This window comes from Saimiri boliviensis, chromosome 11 (genome assembly GCF_048565385.1).
Source record: "Saimiri boliviensis isolate mSaiBol1 chromosome 11, mSaiBol1.pri, whole genome shotgun sequence".
NCBI lineage: Eukaryota > Metazoa > Chordata > Mammalia > Primates > Cebidae > Saimiri > Saimiri boliviensis.
The window spans coordinates 4,896,502-4,915,601 of NC_133459.1; the positions used below are offsets into that span (position 1 = coordinate 4,896,502).

Below are 19,100 nucleotides of genomic sequence, written 5' to 3' on the forward strand. Positions count from 1 at the left end.
TGACAGCCGTGGTGGTAGTGAGCTGTGTGTGTGTGTGTGTGTGTGTGTGTGTGTGTGCGTGTGCGTGTGCGTGTGCCTGTGCCTGTGCGAGCACTCACCCATGCACTCATGCCCATGGCATTGTCCAGGTCGGGATGCAAGCCTGGGCCTGTGCAGGTTGCCCTCTCCCACTGGGTACCACCTTGGAGGAGGTTGCTGCAGCTGCAGGACACCCTCGGTCACCCTAGGAGGAGCAGCGGGGCATGCTTCACTTTCCGCCGCTCTGCTTGGCTTCAGCCTCATGCTGGCATCTGTGTTATCTCTAAGCAGAAAGTGGCTTGTTCAGAGTGGGCTGGGACACCTTTGTGCATTCATCCAAGGCATGCTGGGCACCAGTGAGGTGTCCATTCCTGTTCCAGGCATGAGGGATTAGCAGGAAACGAGACAGACCCAGTCCCTGCCCTCCAGGGCTTAGTGTCCCGCTGGGGCCCGTCAGGTGAACAGTCACACCAGTTGGGGTGGACACTTGGCAGAAGACACACTCATGACACTCAGAGAGCACTCTCTGCAGCAGTCTCTCCACAGAGATGACATTTGAGCAGAGACCCCAAGGAAGAGCATCCCAGGTAGAAGGACCTGAATCTGCAAAGACTCTGGGCACGAAAGAAGCCACCACCCAAGCCAGGGCTGGGGAGAAGCCCTGTCAGAGGATACCATCAGCCTCCCCACCCAGATGCCCGGTTAGCATCTGAGGCCAGACACAGCTGCCACCGGTTATAGGGCTCCCCCACAGCATGGCACCTGCAACTCACCTATTTCCGAAACTGACCGCTCACCTCTGGAAACCCAGGAGCCACCTGCACTCCTGTCTTCTTCCCACACCCCGCATCCGCCCGCAGCCCCTGCGGTCTCAGCCTCTTGTATTGCCAGCAACTGGCCACCTCCATCTCCCCACCCTTGCCCAAGTGCCCTACCTTGCACCTGCATTGCCCTAGAGCCTCCTGATGACACCCCCTGCTGCTGCCGGGGCCCCACCTGCAGTGCGTTCTCAGTGATCTTGAGAAGCACCGCTCAGCTCACCCCAGAAGGAGGCGTTTGGCCGCTCCGGTGTTTGTCTCTGGACTTCTCTGCTGGCCACAGAACAGGACTGTGCTTTAGAGGTTGGACTCCCAGAACTGCCACTTGCCGGGTGACCAAGGCAGGCCAGCTTTACCTCTCCAAGCCTCTGTTTCCTCAGCTGTCATTTGTGCCTAAACAATAGTACCAACCTCATAGGATTACGGGGCAAAAATTATGAGGAATGAGTGCGTGGGAAAGCCCTTATCCTGAGGCCTCGTTCAGACTGCCCTCGGTCACCAGCAGCTCTGACACCGCTGCCCACACAATAATACGGCTTAGGGCTGCTACTCAGGTGGGCATCCTTCTCCTGTGCCCATTGTACCCAGAGGACACTTCCTGGATATCCCTGGACCCCCAGCCATCCAGTGTCCAGCTTCGCGTAGGGCGTGGTGTCTAGAAGAGTGAGGCCCATATCCAGGAGCAGATCAGTTTCACGTGAGGCTCAGGGCCGAAGCCAGAGGCCACGTGGCACCACATCGGACAATGCTCATCTGTGCTAATCATGAAGTAACACAAGTGGGGTTTAAAAATACTACGCTTATTTCATTTCAGTGCTGGAGGGAGAAAGAACACACAGTCTGTATGAGCAACTCAAATCAAAAATAAATGAGGCAAAAGAGTCACCAAAAATAGTGTGGCATTAGAGACAGCAGCCTGCGTGGCTCGGCCAGCTGTCCTCAGCTCCACCAGCAAGCAGCAGCACAGGGAGGGCCGCGAGGATGCCCGGATGGCGTTTACTCCAGAGCAGATTTGCCCGATGCCTGGGATCTGAGGAGCAGTCAGGTATCAGCAAGGGAAGGCAGTACAGAGAGGACACGCGGGCACCCAGAGGCCTCTGGCATCCTCTCCTCCTCCCCTGGCACCCTCACCAAGCAGTGAGGTCAGAAGCTAGGCTAGCACCAGCATGAGAACCACTTGGCCAGAAAGTTTCCTCATTGGCCTGAAGGAGCTCCCCTTCAGACTGAGGATGTCCCCGCAGAAGGACGGGGCTGTGGCTTGGGCACACGTGGGGCCCCAGAGCGGCGTGTGCTGTGCACAGCGTGAGGATTTGCACTTTTGCCTTAATTTCATGACAGACTAGGTCACTGTCCTTTTTTTTTTTTTTTTAAGGCAGTTTCGCTTTGTTGCTCAGGCTAGAGTGCAATGGTACAATCTCCACTCACTGCAACCTCCACCTCCCAGGTTCAAGCAATTATCCTGCCTCAGCCTCCCGAGTAGCTAGGACTACAGGTGCCCACCACCACACCTGGCTGATTTTTGTCTGGTCTCAAACTCCTGACCTCAGGTGATCCACCCACCTCAGCCTCCCAAAGTGCTGGGATTACAGGAGGCATGAGCCACCATGCCCAGCCACCAGTAATGTTCCTTTTTTTTTTGAGATGGCATCTCACTCTGTCCTTCAGGATGGGGTATAGTGGCGCAATCTTGGCTCACAGCAACCTCCACCTCCCAGGTTAAAGTGATTCTCCTGTCTCAGCCTCCCAAGTATCGAGGAATACAGGTGCCCACCACCACACCCAGATAACTTTTTATATTTTTAGTAGAGACAGGTTTTCACCATGTTGGCCAGGCTGGTCTCAAACTCCTGACCTCAGATGATCTGCCCACCTTAGCCTCCCAAAGTGCTGGGATTACGGGCATGAGCCACCGCACCTGGCCTCACATTTTGTTTTTTAATGTATCAGAGGTCTGTAAATCATGGCCCAGGGGCCAGATCAGGCCCAGCTTTTGTTTTTGTAAATGAAGTTTTATTGGAACACAGCCACAACCTTTCATTTACATATTGGCTGCTTTTGCACCCAGAGTTGAGTAATTGTAACCGAGATGGACTGGCCTGAATGCCTAAAATATTTACTGTCTGTCCCATCACTGCAAAAGTTTGCCCTTCCCTGCCATAGCTGCTTAAGCATCCTGGGGAAGCATCCTGTTCACTGAAGACAGCTCCAGTGTCGATGGGACTTTGTTCAGTGTTGGTTTGCTATGCAAATGTTGATTTGGGGCTTTAGAGATTTTTGGTTGGTTGATTGGTTGGTTTTTTGTGGTTGGTGGTGGGGGGGGGGATATTTTTTTTTTTTTTTTTTTTTTTTTTTTTTTTTTTTTTTTTGAGACAAGACCTCGGTCTGTCACTCAGGCTGGAGTGCAGTGGTACAATCATGGCCCAGCACAGCCTCCACCTCCCTGGGCTCAAGCGATCCTCCCACCTCAGCCTTCCAGGTAGCTGAGACTACAAGCATGCCCCACCATACCCAGCTAATTTTTGTATTTTCTGTAGAGCCTGGGTTTTGCCATGTTGCCCAGATAGGTCTGGAACTCCTGGGCTCAAGCAATTTGCCCACCTTGGGCTCCCAAAGTGTTAGGATTACAGGCGTAAGCCATCACACCCAGCCCCTAGAGTGGTTTTTATTTGAAAAAGAAAGATTCTGCAATAATGAGGTTTCTCTGATGCAAGGAACATCTTTTGTCCAGGGACATTTAGTCACACAATTAGCCGCAGACCCCACAGTAGAGGGAAGCACTACATTCCAGCCACTGGCACCCACCTGCTGCCTGCTGACAGCTTCAGCTTTCAGAGTGAAGGAGGCTCCCACAGACTCCCAGGGGCCAAGCAGGGTCCCCCAGGGCACCCAGCTGGGCCACCTTCCAACATCTCCGAGTGAGGGGTGGGTAGGACTCCACAGGCCAGGGCTGGGGGAGGACTCACTCCTGGCAGGTCCTTTCCCGGGGTGTGCTGACATCCCTTAGCTCTCTCCCAGCTTCCATGAGTCACAGTGGAGCTATTTCAAACCTGGGGCTATGAGAATGTGTCAGTGTGTCCACCTCCTTGGGACCACAGGGCTTTCAAGACAGAGCATCCTTCCAGTAGACCGTGGAGCCATGCACTGAATTCAATGAGGCATTTTCACAAGGCCTGTCTGAAACACTTAAAGACTGTGCAAAACATGTGACTGGACATGTGTCTACCAGAAAACGGTGCAAGGAGCTTTTAAGCCGTGAGGTTTGTCTCTGCAGGAAGGCTTTAGGGTGCTGCCCACCATGTGGCATGGCTGTGGTGGGGGCCGGACAGTGGACAGCGGCAGTGACGCTGCAGGACACGGACCTCCCACTGGACTTCTGTGTGAGCCCCAGACAGGAGCTTGACCAGCGTCGAGCGGACCGCCTGCATCTGTTCCTCCCCCAGAGTGAAGTTGTGAGCAGGGAAGGGCAGAACTCCACACATCACACTGCGGCTGAAATAGGTCTGCCTTCTGGGTACTGGTTATGAAAGGGATTTGTGTGTCGCATCCCCAGGAGAGGAAGTTGTGGTCTCACAGGGGGAAAACCAGCAGAATCCCAGGGTTGGCTGGAAAGTCAACAAACCACCTAAAACTCACCCACAGAATACAGTGACCAGGAGCTTGCATGGAGACAGTGCCGAGCTCTGTACAGGCCGTCTCACTTCGGTGGGACCTTCCCCCCACCACCCCCACCGGAGAGAGGCTCAGGCCCACAAGGGCAGGCATGTGGGGCCGGAACATGGGGTGCGTACAGCATGGGTGTGTGCAAAGCAGACAGGAGCACAGGTGTCTGGAGGGGAAGCCTGGCTTTCTTATTTAGCTCTATTTTTTTGAGATAGGGTCTCACTCTGCCACCCAGGCTGGAGTGCAGTGGCGTGATCTCATCTCACTGCAGCCTCAGCCTCTGGCCATCCTCCCATGTCAGCCTCCCAAGAAGCTGGGATCACAGGTGCACATTACCATACCTGGTGACTTCTCTTTTTTGTGTGTGTATTTTTAGTAGAGATGGGGTTTTAGTATATTGCTGAGCTAGTCTAGAACCAGGGCTCAAGAGACTGACCCATCAGGTTCAGGTGGCTCACGCCTGTAACCCTAGCACTTTGGGAGGCCAAGGTAGGCATATCACTTGAGGTCAAGACTTCAAGGCCATCTTGGCGAACCTGGTGAAACCCCGTTGTAAAAATACAAAAATGAGGCCTGGTGCAGTGGCTCAAGCCTGTAATCCCAACACTTTGGGAGGCCGAGGTGGGCAGATCACAAGGTCAAGAGATTGAGACCATCCTGGCCAACATGGCGAAACCCCGTCTCTACTAAAAGTACAAAAAATGAGCCAGGCATGGTGGTGCGTGCCTGTAGTCCCAGCTACTCGGGAGGCTGAGGCAGGAGAATTGCTTGAAACTGGAAAACGGAAGTTGCAGTGAGCCGGGATCGCGCCTCTGCACTCCAGCCTGGCGATAGAGCGAGACTGTCTCAAATAAAAAAGAGAGCTGGGCATGGTGGCTCACACCTGTAGTCTCAGCATATGGGGAGGGTGAGGCAGGAGAACTGCTTGAACCTGGGAGGCGGAGGTTGCAGTGAGCTAAGATTGTGCCACTGCACTGCAGCCTGGGCATCAGAGCAAGACTCCCGTCTCAAAAATAACAAAAGAAAAAAAAAAAACCTGGGCCTCCCAAAGTGCTGGGATTACAGACCTGAGCCACCACACCCAGCGAGGCGTGGCCTTCTGAAAGGCTGTGTTCCTGGTGGAGCTGTTGTCCTGGAGCAGGGTTCGCCAAATGTTTTTTTTTTTTTTGAGACGGAGTTTCGCTCTTGTTACCCAGGCTGTAGTGCAATGGCGCGATCTCGGCTCACCGCAACCTCCGCCTCCTGGGTTCAGGCAATTCTCCTGCCTCAGCCTCCCAAGTAGCTGGGATTACAGGCACGCGCCACCACACCCAGCTAATTTTTTGTATTTTTAATAGAGACGGGGTTTCACCATGTTAACCAGGATGGTCTCGATCTCTCGACCTCATGATCCACCCGCCTCAGCCTCCCAAAGTGCTGGGATTACAGGCTTGAGCCACCACGCCCGGCCACCAAATTTTTTTTTTTTTTTTTTGAGAAAAGATCTCACTTGGTTGCCAGGCAGGAGCACAATAGCGGCATTATAGGTGACTGTGGGCTTGACCTGCCAAGCTCAAGCAGTCTTTCCCACCTGAGCCTCCCAAGTAGTTGGAACTGTAGGCACACCCCTGTAATCCCATAACTGTAAACCATACCCAACTACATTTTTTGTAATTTTGTAGAGAGGGTATCTCACTATGTTGCCCAGGCTGGTTTTAAACTCCTCGGCCCAAGCAATCCTCCCCCCACAGCCTCCCAATCCCAAAATGCTGGGATTACAAGCACGAGCCACTGCATCGAGCCAGGCAAATGTTTTTATAAAGGACCAGATAATCAATGTTTTCAGCTTGCAGGAAATTCAGTCTCCATTGCAACTCCTCAGATCCGCCATGGTAGCAGGAAAGCGTGGGAGATACGTCAATGCATGCCATTTACTACATGTTTATCTCCCCCAAGATTGACAGCTGCAGCCCTAATCCTCAATGTGATGGTATTAAGAGGTGGGGCCTGGGAGGTGATAAGCTTTAGATAAACTCAGGTCTTGCTCTGTTGCCCAGGCTGGAGTGCAGTGGTATGATCGTGGCTCATTGCAGCCTGGACCTCCTGGGCTCAAGCGATCCTCCAGCCTCCGCATCTCAAGTAGCTGGGACCACAGGCATGCACCACAATGCCCAGATAATATTTTGTAATTCTCGGGTAGAGGCCCCATGACAGGATCAGTGCTTTGGAAAGAAGAGGAAAAGACCAGAGCTCCCTCTCTACCCTGTGGGGACCCAGCAGGAAGGAATTTTGTCTACAGGGCAAGAGAGGGCCCTCACCTGGAACCGAATATGCCAGGACGCTGATGCTGGACTTACCAGCCTCCAGCACCATGAAACAGAAATGTCTGTTACTTAAGCTGCCCAGGCTGTGGTATTTGGTTATGGCATGCTCACTAAGACAACAAGTGAGCTTGGCTACATGCCAATAAAACTTTATTTATGGATGCTCAGATTGGAACTTTATATAAATTTTGTGTGTTATGTTATTCTTCTTTTGGTTTTCTTTCATTTAAAACCAAAAACCAGACTGGGCACAGTGGTTCACACCTAATAATCCCAGCACTTTGGGAGGCTGAGGCAAGAGAACAGTGTAAGGCCAGGAATCTGAGAGCAGCCTGGGCAACATAGCAAGATTCTGTCTCCACAAAAAAATTTAAAATTAGCTGGGAGTGGTGACATGCGCCTGTAGTTCCAGCCACTTTGGAGGCTGAGGCAGGAGGATCACTTGGGCCCAGGAGTTCGAGGCTGCAGCGAACTGTGATTATACCACTGCACTCCAACCTGGGCAACAGAGCAAGATCCCTTCTCAAAAAAAAAATTAAAATGAAATACATAAAACTGTAAAAACTAAGCTTGGCAAGGCACAGTGGCTCACACCTGTAATCAGGTAGATCACAAGGTCAGAGGTTCAAGACCATCCTGGCCAACATGGTGAAATCGCGTAGGTAGATCACAAGGTCAGGAGTTCAAGACCATCCTGGCCAACATGGTGAAATCCCGTCTCTACTAAAAATACAAAAATTAGCTGGGTGTGGTGGCCCAAATCTGTACTCGGGACGCTGAGGCAAATCACTCGAACTCGGGAGAATCGCTTGAACCTGGGAGGCAGAGGTTGCAGTGAGCCCAGATCGCACCACTGCACTCCAGCCTATCAACAGAATGAGACTCCATCTCAAAAAAAACAAAAAAATTATTCTTAGCTCGAGGGCCACACAAACACAGGTGACAGGCTGGACCTGGCCCTCGGGCCACCGCAGTTTGCCAACCCCTGTCCTAGAGCAATCAGGGAGGCCACCTCGCTGTACTCTTGGCTGACCAGCCGACATGCAACGCTGCCCAGGTTCTTGGGGGCCTCTGTCATTTTAGGAAGGATTTGGCAAACAGAAACACCATCAAGAGAGAGCAGCAGGTGCTGACATTCCAAAAAGAGGCTGTGCCAAGTGATGGCTAATTAAGACTCCGGAGTTGGGCACCGGAGCACTGCACTTCCTGCTCTCCACGGCCCAGCTTGCCAGCCTAGGCCTCAGCATCCCAACTGGCACGGCGGCACCGCCCTGGGGCCAGCCTGTAAGGTTTGGTGAGGGTCCCGGATCACAGCCCGTCTAAGGCACATGTTGCACTGTCAGCCAAAACTCCGTCCGTGGGCTTAAGTCAGAAACCTTGCGTGGAAGGAGGGAAAGAAGCAAGGTGTGCTGTCCAGCACAAAGGGCTCGGTTGAGATGGGCAAGCGATGGCAGGTGTCCTCAGATGCTCCAGGAAATGTCCTAGACAGAGGGATTCACTCCGTTGTCAGTGTCCAGAGAGCAGAGCAGGCCCAGCAGGTGGAAGTTACGAGGAAGCTGGTTTCAAATCAATACGCGAGGACCCTGTTGTCATTTCAGTTGTCCCCAGTGAGATGATTTGCCTGGAGTTCCCCACAGGTGGAGGCAGGGAGGGGGTCATGCATCCCCCGGATACCTGCACCTGGGCTCCCGGCTCTGCATGCTCCGAGGTTTCACAACGTGTGAATCTAGTTATCTCGGCAACACTTGGGGGATCTGCCCCCACCCCCACAGTCCTGGGCCAGAGGAATAAGGTTGCATCAAAGCAGATTGATTCAGTAGTTGATTCTTATGTTGTAGAAGTAACTAGAAACTAGAAGGAGAACCGCCATGAGGTCCCTATTAAGCCGGAGGGGAGTTGCAGTGGTCCCCAGATGGGGCTGGCTGGGATCTCATTCTGTGTCAAGGCCACCTGATGCAGTACAGCCTCCCACCTCGGCCTCGCAGACTGCCATCTCCTGCCCCCGATTAGCCTATGATGCCCCCGGCACTACTCCTGCTGAAAACAGAAGCAGAACTTGATACTCAGCCTCTTCCGTGACGAGAACGCACCATGATCTCGTCCCTTTCCATTCAGAACTTTCCCAGAAGCCCTACCCTCCAGGACTCGGGTTATAGGCTGCCAACAGGCCGCCCCAGCTGGAAGAAAATTAAGGAAATGGGGGTCATGGGTGACAGCTGGGCCACTTAACAACCGTATCTACCACATTTTTTACATTTTTATTTTTATGTATATTTTTGACACGGGGTCTCATTCTGTCACCCAGCTGGAGTACAGTGGCACAATCACGGCTCACTGCAGCCTCCACCTTCCAAGTATGAGCCATCCTCCTGCCTCAGCCTGCCGAGTAGCTGGGACTGCAGGCACTCACCACCATGCCCAGCTGATGTTTTTGTTTTAGTTTTTGTAGAGACAGGTTTTCTCCGTGTTGCCTAGCCTGGTCTTAAATTCCTGAGCTCAAGCAATCCACTCACCCTGGGCTCCCAAGGTGCTGGGATTACAAGTGTGAGCCATCATGTGCCACATTTATTGATCCAGCTTAAATATTTGGCTTAAACACATAAAAACGTGGAGCTGCTGTTAACTCTATGATGCAGAAGTTTCTTTTTCGTTTTTCCCAGTGTTTTCTATTGTGGTAACATGTAAAATATGCCATCTTAACCACTTTTAAGTGTATAGCTTAGTTGTATTAAGTATACAATTCAACGGTATGAAGTCTGCAGTTCAATAGTATTAAGTGTATGGTTCAGTGTTATTGAGTGTACACTTCGGTGGTATTGAGTTTGTAGTTCAGTGGTATTGAATGTACAGTTCAGTGGTATTGAGTGTATAATTCAGTGGATTGAGTGTATGGTTCCATGGTATTGAGGGTATAGTTCAGTTCAGTGGTATTGAGTGTACAGTTCAGTGGTATTGAGGGTATAGTTCAGTGGTATCTACTGTACTGTTCAGTGGTATCAAGTGTGTAGTTCAGTGGTATTGAGCATGTAGTTCTGTGGTATTGAGTGTACAGTTCCATGGTATTGAGTGTACAGTTAAGTGCTATTGAGTGTATGGTTCAGTGGTATTGCACGTATGCTTCAGTGGTATTGGGTGTTTAGTTCAGTGGTATTGAGAGTCTGGTTCAGTGGTATTGAGGGTATGGTTCAGTGGTATTAGGTGTATCGTAAAGTAGTGTTGAGTGTATAGTTCAGTGCTATTGAATGTACAGTTCAGTGGTATTGAGGGTATATTTCAGTGGTATTGAGAGTATAGTTCGGTAGTATTAACTGTACAGTTTACTGGTATTGACTATACAGTTCAGTGGTATTGAATGTACAGTCCAGTGGTATTGAATGTACAATTGAGTATTGAGTGTATGGTTCAGTGGTATTGAGTGTATGGTTCAGTGGTATTGAGTGTATAGTTCAGTGGTATTGAGGGGATAGTGCAGTGGTAATGAGGGGATAGTTCAGTGCTATTGAGTGTATGGTTCAGTGGTAGTGAGTTTGTAGTTCAGTAGTCCTGAGTATGGTTTAGTGGTATTGAATGTATATTTCAGTGGTATTGAGTGTATGCTTCAGTGGTATTGAATGTACACGTCAGTAGTATGGAGGGTTTAGTTTAGAGGTATTAAGTGTATAGTTCTGCGGTATTTAATGTGTAGTTCAGTAGTATTAAGTATATAATACAGTGATATTGAGGGTATATAGTTCAGTGGTATTGATTGTACAGTTCAGTGATATTGAGTGTATAGTTCAGTGATATTGAGGGTATAGTTCAATGGTATTAAGTGTATAGTTCAGTAGAATTAAGTGTATAGTTCAGTGATACTGAGGGTATAGATCAGTGTTATTGAGTGTACAGTTCAGTGGTATTGAGTGTATAGGTCAGTGGCACTCAGTATAGTTCAGTGGTATTGAGTGTATAGTTCAGTAGTATTGAGTGTATAGTTCAGTGGTATTGAGTGTATAGTTCAGTGTATTGAGTGTATAGTTCAGTGGTATTCAATGTACAGTTCAGTGGTATTGAGTGTACAGTTCAGTGGTTTGAGTGTACAGTTCAGTGGTATTGGGTGTACAGTTCAGTGGTATTGAGTGTACAGTTCAGTGGTATTGAGGATATAGTTCAGTGGTTTGAGTGTACAGTTCAGTGGTTTGAGTGTACAGTTCAGTGGTAGTGAGTGTATAGTTCAGTGGTAGTGAGTGTACAGTTCAGTGGTATTGAGTGTATAGGTCTGTGGCACTCAGTATAGTTCAGTGGTATTGAGTGTATAGTTCAGTAGTATTGAGGGTATAGTTCAGTGGTTTGTACAGTTCAGTGATATTGAGTGTATATTTCAGTGGCATTGAGTGTATAGTTCAGTGGTATTTAGGGTATAGTTCAGTGGTATTGAGTGTACAGTTCAGTGGTATTGAGTGTATATTTCAGTGGTATTGAGTGTATAGTTAAGTGGTATTGAGGGTACAGTTTGGTGGTATTGAATATACGATTAAGTGGAATTGATGATATAGTTCAGTGGGATTAAGGGTATAGTTTAATGGTATTGCATGTACAGTTCAGTGGTATTGAGGGTATGGTTTAGTGGTGTTAAGTATGTAGTTCAATGGTATTGAGGGTATGGTTTAGTGGTGTTAAGTATGTAGTTCAGTGATATTGAGGGTATAGTTTAGTGATATTGAGTATATAGTTCAGTGGTATTGAGTGTACAGTTCAGTGGTATTGAGGGTACAGTTCAGTGGTACTGAAGGTATAGCTCAGTGGTATTGAGTGTATAGTTCAGTGGTATTAAGTGTATAGGTCAGTAGTATTAAGTTTATAGTTCAGTGATATTGAGGATATAGTTCAGTGATATTGAGGGTATAGTTCAGTGGTATTGAGTGTACAGTTCAGTGGTATTGAGTGTACAGTTGAGTGGTATTGAAGGTATAGTTCAATGGTATTGAGGGTATCGTTTAGTGGTGTTAAGTATGTAGTTCAGTGATATTGAGGGTATCGTTTAGTGATATTGAGTATATAGTTCAGTGGTATTGAGTGTACAGTTCAGTGGTATTGAGGGTACAGTTCAGTGGTATTGAGGGTACAGTTCAGTGGTATTGAAGGTATAGCTCAGTGGTATTGAGTGTATAGTTCAGTGGTATTAAGTGTATAGGTCAGTAGTATTAAGTTTATAGTTCAGTGATATTGAGGATATAGTTCAGTGATATTGAGGGTATAGTTCAGTGGTATTGAGTGTACAGTTCAGTGGTATTGAGTGTACAGTTGAGTGGTATTGAAGGTATAGTTCAGTGGTATTGAGGGTATCGTTTAGTGGTGTTAAGTATGTAGTTCAGTGATATTGAGGGTATCGTTTAGTGATATTGAGTATATAGTTCAGTGGTATTGAGTGTACAGTTCAGTGGTATTGAGTGTACATTGGTATTCAGTGTACAGTTCAGTGGTAGTGAGGGTATAGTTCAGTGGTACTGAGGATTTGTTTCAGGAGTATTAAGTATGTAGTTCAGTGGTTTTAAGCACATTCATAAGACTGCGCTACAATCACCACCATCCATCTCCAGGACCCTTTTCATTCTCCCAGACTGAAATTCTGTCCCCATCAAACTCGAACTCCCCGTTCCTTCTTCCTTGCTCCTGACAGCCACCATTCTACTTTCTGTCTCTGGTGTGACTACTCTAGAAACCTCAGTTAAGTGGAATCATACGGTATTTGTCATTTTGCAATGAACTATTTCACTTAGCAGAATGTTCTCAAGGCTCAGCCGGGTTGTACCATGTGTCAGCATTTCCTTCCTTTCTGTGACAGGGATATTCCATTGCATGGGCAGGCCACAGTTTGCTTCTCTCTCTCTCTCTCTCTCTCTCTCTCTCTCTCTCTCTCTCTCTCTCTCTCTTTTGAGACAGGGTCTCCCTCTGTCACCCAGGCTGGAGTACAGTGGCACGATCTCAGCTCACTGTAACCCCCGTTTCCTGGGTTCAAGTGATTCTTATGCCTCAGCCTCCTGAGCAGCTGGGATTACAGGTGCCTTCCACAAAACCTGGCTAATTTTGTATTTTTAGTAGAGATGGAGTTTCACTATATTGGCCAGGCTGGTCTTGAACTCCTGACCTCAAGTGATCTGCCCACCTCAGCCTCCCAAAGTGCTTGGATTACAGGTGTGAGGCACCGTACCCAGCCTTTGCTTATCCCTTTATCCATCAATGGATATGGGTAGTTTCCACATTAAGCTATTGCAAATCATGCTGCTATGAACACACGGGTACAAATATGTTTGTGTGATTTAGGGTATATCCCCAGAAGTGGAATTGCTGGTAATTCTATTTTTAGTTTTCAAAGAGCAACACTACAGTTTTCTATAGTGGCTGTACCATTTCACATTCCCACCAGGACTGCACAAGGGGCCCCGTTTCTCCACACCTTGCCAGCACTTATAATTCTGGGCTTTTTTATCACAGCTGTCCTAATGGCGCCAGGTAGTATTTCACTGTAGTCTTGACTTGCATTTCCTAATGCTTAGTGATGTTGAGTGTCTTTTAATGTGTTTATTGGCCATTTGTGTATTGTCTTTGGAAAGTGTCTATTCAAGTCCTTTGCCATTTTTATAATCGGGCTGTTTGGTTTTCTGTTGAATTTTAGCTCTGTATGTTTTCTAGATATTAATTCCTTAACAGATATGTGATTTGCAATTCTTTTCACTCACTCTGGGTTGCTTTATTACTGTTGATGGTTCCTGCTATTTTTATTTACCTATCTATTTATTTATAGCAGTGGGTCTTGTTATGTTGCCCAGGCTGGAGTCAGTGGCATGATCATGGCTTACTGTAACCTCAAACTCCTGGGCTCAAGGGATCCTCCTACCTCAGCCTCCCATACAGCTGGAACCACTGGCATGCACTAGCGTGCCTGACTAAATATTTTTCTTATTTTGAGATGGAGTTTTCCTCTTGTCACCGAGGCTGGAGTGCAATGGTGTCATCTAGGCTCACTGCAAACTCCGCCTCCTGGGTTCAAGTGATTCTCCTGCCTCAGCCTCCCGAGTAGCTGGGATTACAGGCGCCTGCCACCACACCCAGCTAATTTTTTTTATTTTTAGTAGAGACAGGATTTCACCATGTTGGTCAGGCTGGTCTCGAACTTCCAAACTCAGGTGATCCACCTGCCTTGGCTTCCCAAAGTCCTGGGATTACAGGCATGAGACATCACACCCAGCCGCCTGGCTGATTTTTAAATTTTGTGTTAGAAATTGGGTCTCACTATGTTGCCCAGACTGGTCTCAAACTCCTGGCCTCAAGCAGTCCTCCTACCTTGGCCTCCCAAAGTGCTGGGTTACATGTGTGAGCCACTGCAGCCAGCCATTAGTGTCTTTTAAATGAAGTATCTCTAATCTGCTGCCCAGCCTTTACCGGTCACCTGCCTTCCTGGTGCAAAGAAGCTCTTTTAGAAAAGAGTTGGCAAATATCTGAAAAACACCATTTGTGTTTAAAAGCCAGGAACGAAGTCTGAGAGCTGGTTCAGTGTGTCTGAAACTGCAAAACAGCCAGTGGGGTTAGCTTCACAGCGTCCGGCTTTTACCTCTGCTTGTGAATTCAGCATCAGCTGCTGTGGTCGGTGATCGCCGTGACTACAGTCTGTGTTTGGAGACCCACAGAGTCACAGCAACATCCCCATACTGAGGGCAAGAGGACAGTGGCTGCTCCCCTGGACCTGGTTGGCAGTGGAGGTCACCTGTCCAGAACCAGAGATCCATGGGGGGCTCCAGGGTGGGGAGGTCAAGGTGTGTGTGAGGAAAGAGCCCCGATTTGGAGCTGGACACACCCAGGCTCTGGTTCTAGCTTTGCCACTAATTTCACCAAGTGACTTTGGATGTTATTTAATACTCTTGGGCCTCGATTCCCCCAGCGGTAAAAAGTGTGTCTCGGCCAGGGCTGGGGGCAACGCCTAGAGCTGGCTCAACGTGGGTTGCCCCAGACCAGTTCTCTCCGTTTCTTTTTCATTCTCCCGTTTGCTCACCTTCCTCCTTCCCTCTTCTCCCTCCTGTGTGTCTCTCGACACCTCTGTTTTCTTACTGAGCACCCAAACTATTATATTTTCCCTTTTCCTCTTTCTACCCCTCCAACTCCTGTCCTTATCTTTAACCTGCTGGGAACACACAGCGCCAACCCCAGTGTCAGCTTTAGAGCTGTGTGCCCATGCCAGGAGAGAGGGTGCCGGCCTCCCTCCTGGAATCACACACATGGGGGTGGCCTGGGACCGGGGACTCAGCACAGAGCAGGTGGCTGGCACCACAGGAGATGGAATGTTCCACCCGAGTCCTCCCTTTGCCTGGCACCCCAAAGAGCTTGGGCTGTCCCCAGAGTGAGTCACCAGAGAGCCTGGCCGAGGCTCGGCAGCTGGTGTGGGAGGGAGGAGGGGCCTTCCCAAGAAGGAATAGCAGAGCAGGGGGAGGTCACGGGGAGAAAGAAAACTCTCCATAGAGGGTGCTCTCCCCTCTGGCCCATCCTTCCCAGGGCCACCTGCCCCCTCAAGGCGGCTGCCCCCTCTGTGTCCTGGCACAGGGATGGGAGATGGAGCGGCAGAGCCTGCCCTGGGTTTCTCAGCAGTGCACAGCCCACAGCGCACTCTGGAGTCAGCCAGCCCTGAGTCCAGGGCCCTGAGACCCTCCATGGCATCACCTGTGGTGTGAGGGGCAACAGGACTCCTTCCAGGGTGGCGGGGAAGATCGGACGAGGGAGCTGAGGTTAAAAGTGGGCAGCCCCCCAGCACACAGCCGGCAGCAGTGAGGGGAGCTCTTCAACATCACCAGCACCCCCACCCTGAGAAAGGGGCCCTGCACCAACAGGGAAGGTCTGGGTCTTCAGGAAGCCCCTGAGGTTCAGCACAGGGAGAGCCCCGAACTGCCCCCTCACACCCACCTGCTCTCTGTCATCTGCCTGCCTCCTGCCCCATCTGGCCACTGCTGCTCCGTCAGGACAGCCAGAGGCATTGGGCCCTCCCACCTGGGTCATGGCGCTAGGCACGCCTGGGAGCAGAGGCCACGCCCCGGCACCCCACTGCACCAAGCTTCTCCGCCCTGCGGCAGCAGTGCACAAGTTCTGGCATGTGGTGCACCAACTTCCTCTTGGGTGCTGTGGTTCCAGGGCGCGCACTCTGCAGCAGATGTGTGACCTCGCCTTCCCCTGAGTGCTTGGAAAATGGCCTTGCCTCCGGTCGTTCCCATTCAGGAGCAGGTACCAGGGTACTCCCGGGATCCGGTTTTCCAGGATGGGTTCTGTGTCTGATGGGTGGGCAACCCCAGCTCCCTGGGCAGGGCTTAGGTGCCCACCTACTGTCCAGGGTGAATTGTGCTAGCCTGCACCCCTGAGCCCCGAGTGCCCCCCTAGGGATTGGCCTCAGCCTGAGGGTGAGCTGACCCCAAAGACACCCTGACCAACACACTTCAGCCCTGCGCGGCTCCCTGTTGCTGCTGCTGGGCAGAGTGGGCCTGGCACCTGGCAGAGGTGTCTGAACATGACACATTCTCCGCTGGCTTCCGCTCTCGTTCCTGGGGCAACAGTGAGGGAGATACCGGGAGATCGAGAGCCCTGCGGGGCCACTGCTGTCCCTCTGCAGGGGGCAGGGCTGGCAGCTCCTGGGGAGAGCCCTGCCCATCTTGTCTGCTATCTCCGGGAAGCCCTGGCCTGGGGATTCCCGTCTCTGGGTGGAAGGCATGAAGTCCCCTGCCTTGAACAGTGGTGGTGAGGGTCCCCGATCCCTCCTCTCTTCCCTCATCCTTGGGGCTGAGCATGGGGCAGTGGTGAGGGATAAAGACCCCTCAGACCCCTTCCCCACCCTGCAACCCCTTACACAGCCCTGAGGTCACTGTGCCAGAGGGGAGGCCAAGGAGCTCCCTGGTGACTGTGGCTTCCTGCATCTCCTCACTCTCCTCCTCCACTTCCCCTTGGGAGGATATGGGTGCAGGGTGTGGTCATGGAGGGAGGAGGCTGTAAGCCTCCTGGGGGACACATTTGGGTGTGTGTGTGTGTGTGTGTGTGTGTGTGTGTGTGTGTGGACGGCTGAAAGGAGGAGGCCAGGGGGCCTGGGCACGTGGTTTTGGGGAACTCAGAATCAGTGAGGGCTCCTGCTGCCACCGCAGGGGACAGGCCCAGCCAGCAACTGAGTGAGCAGCCTGGGCAGCCCCTGACTCGCTACGGGCTATGCCATCTGTGCAGCCCTGGGGTCCCCACCACCTACTACCAGGTGAGTGGCCCTGCATGGCACCGTACCTCCCCCTGTGGTCACTGAGAGGCAGGATGGAGCTGGCGCTGGCACGTGAATTTTGGGGCTGTGGTCTGTTTTTGGTTAATTGCAGCATTGGTTAGATGTCCTTGCAGCAGTCTAGACCTGTGGTGTTTGTAATCAGGGAGCAGCTTTGGATGTGCTTTGAAGAGATTGAAATTTCTGGCCTGTGATCTTCCTGACAATGTTTAGTGAGACGTTGATGTGATGTACTATCAGATGCTCCATTCGACAGTCATGACCTTGGGCACCGTGGTTAAGTCTGGATGCTTCTGCTGTTGCCTGAACTGTGTGACATCTGTCACTGTGCCACTGGTCCCCTCGGCTCAGGCCTCAGGAGCTTGGAGGAGAGACTGAGGTTTCTCTGTGACGAAAACAGGGACTCCTGACTGTGAGCTCCAGTCTCTAGTGAGGTGCATGGTTCTCCCCGTGTTCCTCTGGCTACATCTGAGCTGAAGTCTCAATGGAGCTGTCGGGAAACTGGGTTATGCTGATCTCCCGAACCCTGCCCACCCTCTGGGGCATCCTTCCGACAAGCAGGCCTTTCTGCCAGATCCCCAGGATGATACCCAGGCAGATGACCCCCTGGGGTCGTGACGCCTTGTGCACTCGGAGTCTGCAGCATGTACTCTGCCATCTGATCCTCCTCAGGAAAGGACCGGGCTCCTGTGTGAGCGCCTGGCTCCTGGGTGAGAGGGGAAGTGTATTGTGCAAGTGCCCTTCTGTATCATGCGGTTTTGAGCAGTTACACCTCTTCCTGTCTCTGCTGGAGGCACAGTCACCGCCACAGCTCCTCCAGGCTCTGGCCCGCAGAACAAACAGACCATGGTTTTGTGCCATGCGGTAGTCACGGCAGATACCTCAGGGGCTTGGCGGGGGGACCTCCAGGGTTCCAGGAGCAACATGCAAAATAACATCAGTTCAACCAGCAGATGCTGGAGTCCTCGCCCTAGGCCTTCCGGAAGACACCCAGGGCGTCACACTCGGCCTGGATGAGCCCCCTTCCCTCCCTTCCGCCGTGTTCACTAGGCATTACCACATGCTGGGTGCAGGGGCACATCCATGAACAAAAGAGGTGAAGGTCCCCGCCCGGAGGAGCTGACCTCCCAGCAGTCTTATGGGATATGGGTACAGGGGTGAATCTGGGGCAGACTCCATTGCTGGTGTTGGTGCAGCGTCGCTGACCTCCGCGATGGCCTTCAGGTGTCCACTGCGCCCCCTGCGTATTGGGGTTGGCCTTTTGAAAGCTCTGAGTCCAAGTTGCCTGGCAATAGATAAGGAATACAAGGTGACTATTCTCAAAACTTCAGGATCTACAGACCAGCCTCCTGGAACCTTCTGGATTCAGGATTTGGATGCAGCCACAGAGAGCCTAAGCGCCACAGGTCCCGCCACGACACCCTGAGGCTCACACTTGTGCGTGGCTGGTCACATCTATAAAAGATGAGCCTTTTCTGGGAAAGTGAAAAGACAGAGAAGCCTCCTGACAGGGAAGGAGACCAGGAGCCAGAAGAGCAGGTGTTATGGCAAGGCTGACTTCCCGGAGGGCAAGACCGCGGCCCGGGACGCAGCTTCACCTGCCCTCATGCAGATGGCGCCCATGTCCAGGAGGCAGCTGCGGTCAGTGACTCCACAGGAGGCATCCCCAGACCTGGGGCCAGAGACTTCCTTGCACCTGTGCCTGATGTGACACCAGGGTGGGGCACAGGCTAGTCCCAGCTCCTTCGGCCCCCATTGCTCACCCCTGCCTGTTAACACATCTACACAGTCCTCCCTCATTATCATCCCATTTTACAGATGGAGAAACCAACACTGGGAGGGTTGAGAGAATTGCCCAAGGTCATTGACAAGCCCATGGCAGTGTTAGGGCACCAGCCCGTGCCAACTCCAAAGCCCAGATTGGAACCACTCACTGGACCTCACCTACTTCCCAGGAAGCCAGACTGATTGCCTCGGGTCACCCAAAGAGGGTGGAATAATGTCGTCCACCAGCTCCCTACAAAGATAGGG

The 19,100-nt window shown here is 51.2% G+C and overlaps 1 protein-coding gene across 5 annotated transcripts in view; it reads left to right on the forward strand.

Annotated features, from left to right (window-relative positions):
* KCNAB2 (potassium voltage-gated channel subfamily A regulatory beta subunit 2) overlaps positions 1 to 19,100 on the forward strand; it is a 110,759-nt gene that overhangs the window by 18,339 nt on the left and 73,320 nt on the right. The window contains exon 1 of one of the 5 annotated variants that reach the window (XM_010350294.3): positions 15,893 to 16,042. The exons of the other annotated variants lie outside the window; for them this stretch is intronic. The gene's annotated coding sequence lies outside the window, so the exon portion shown is untranslated. Of the gene's footprint in view, positions 1 to 15,892; positions 16,043 to 19,100 lie in introns of those variants that run through there. 5 annotated transcript variants of the gene reach the window in all.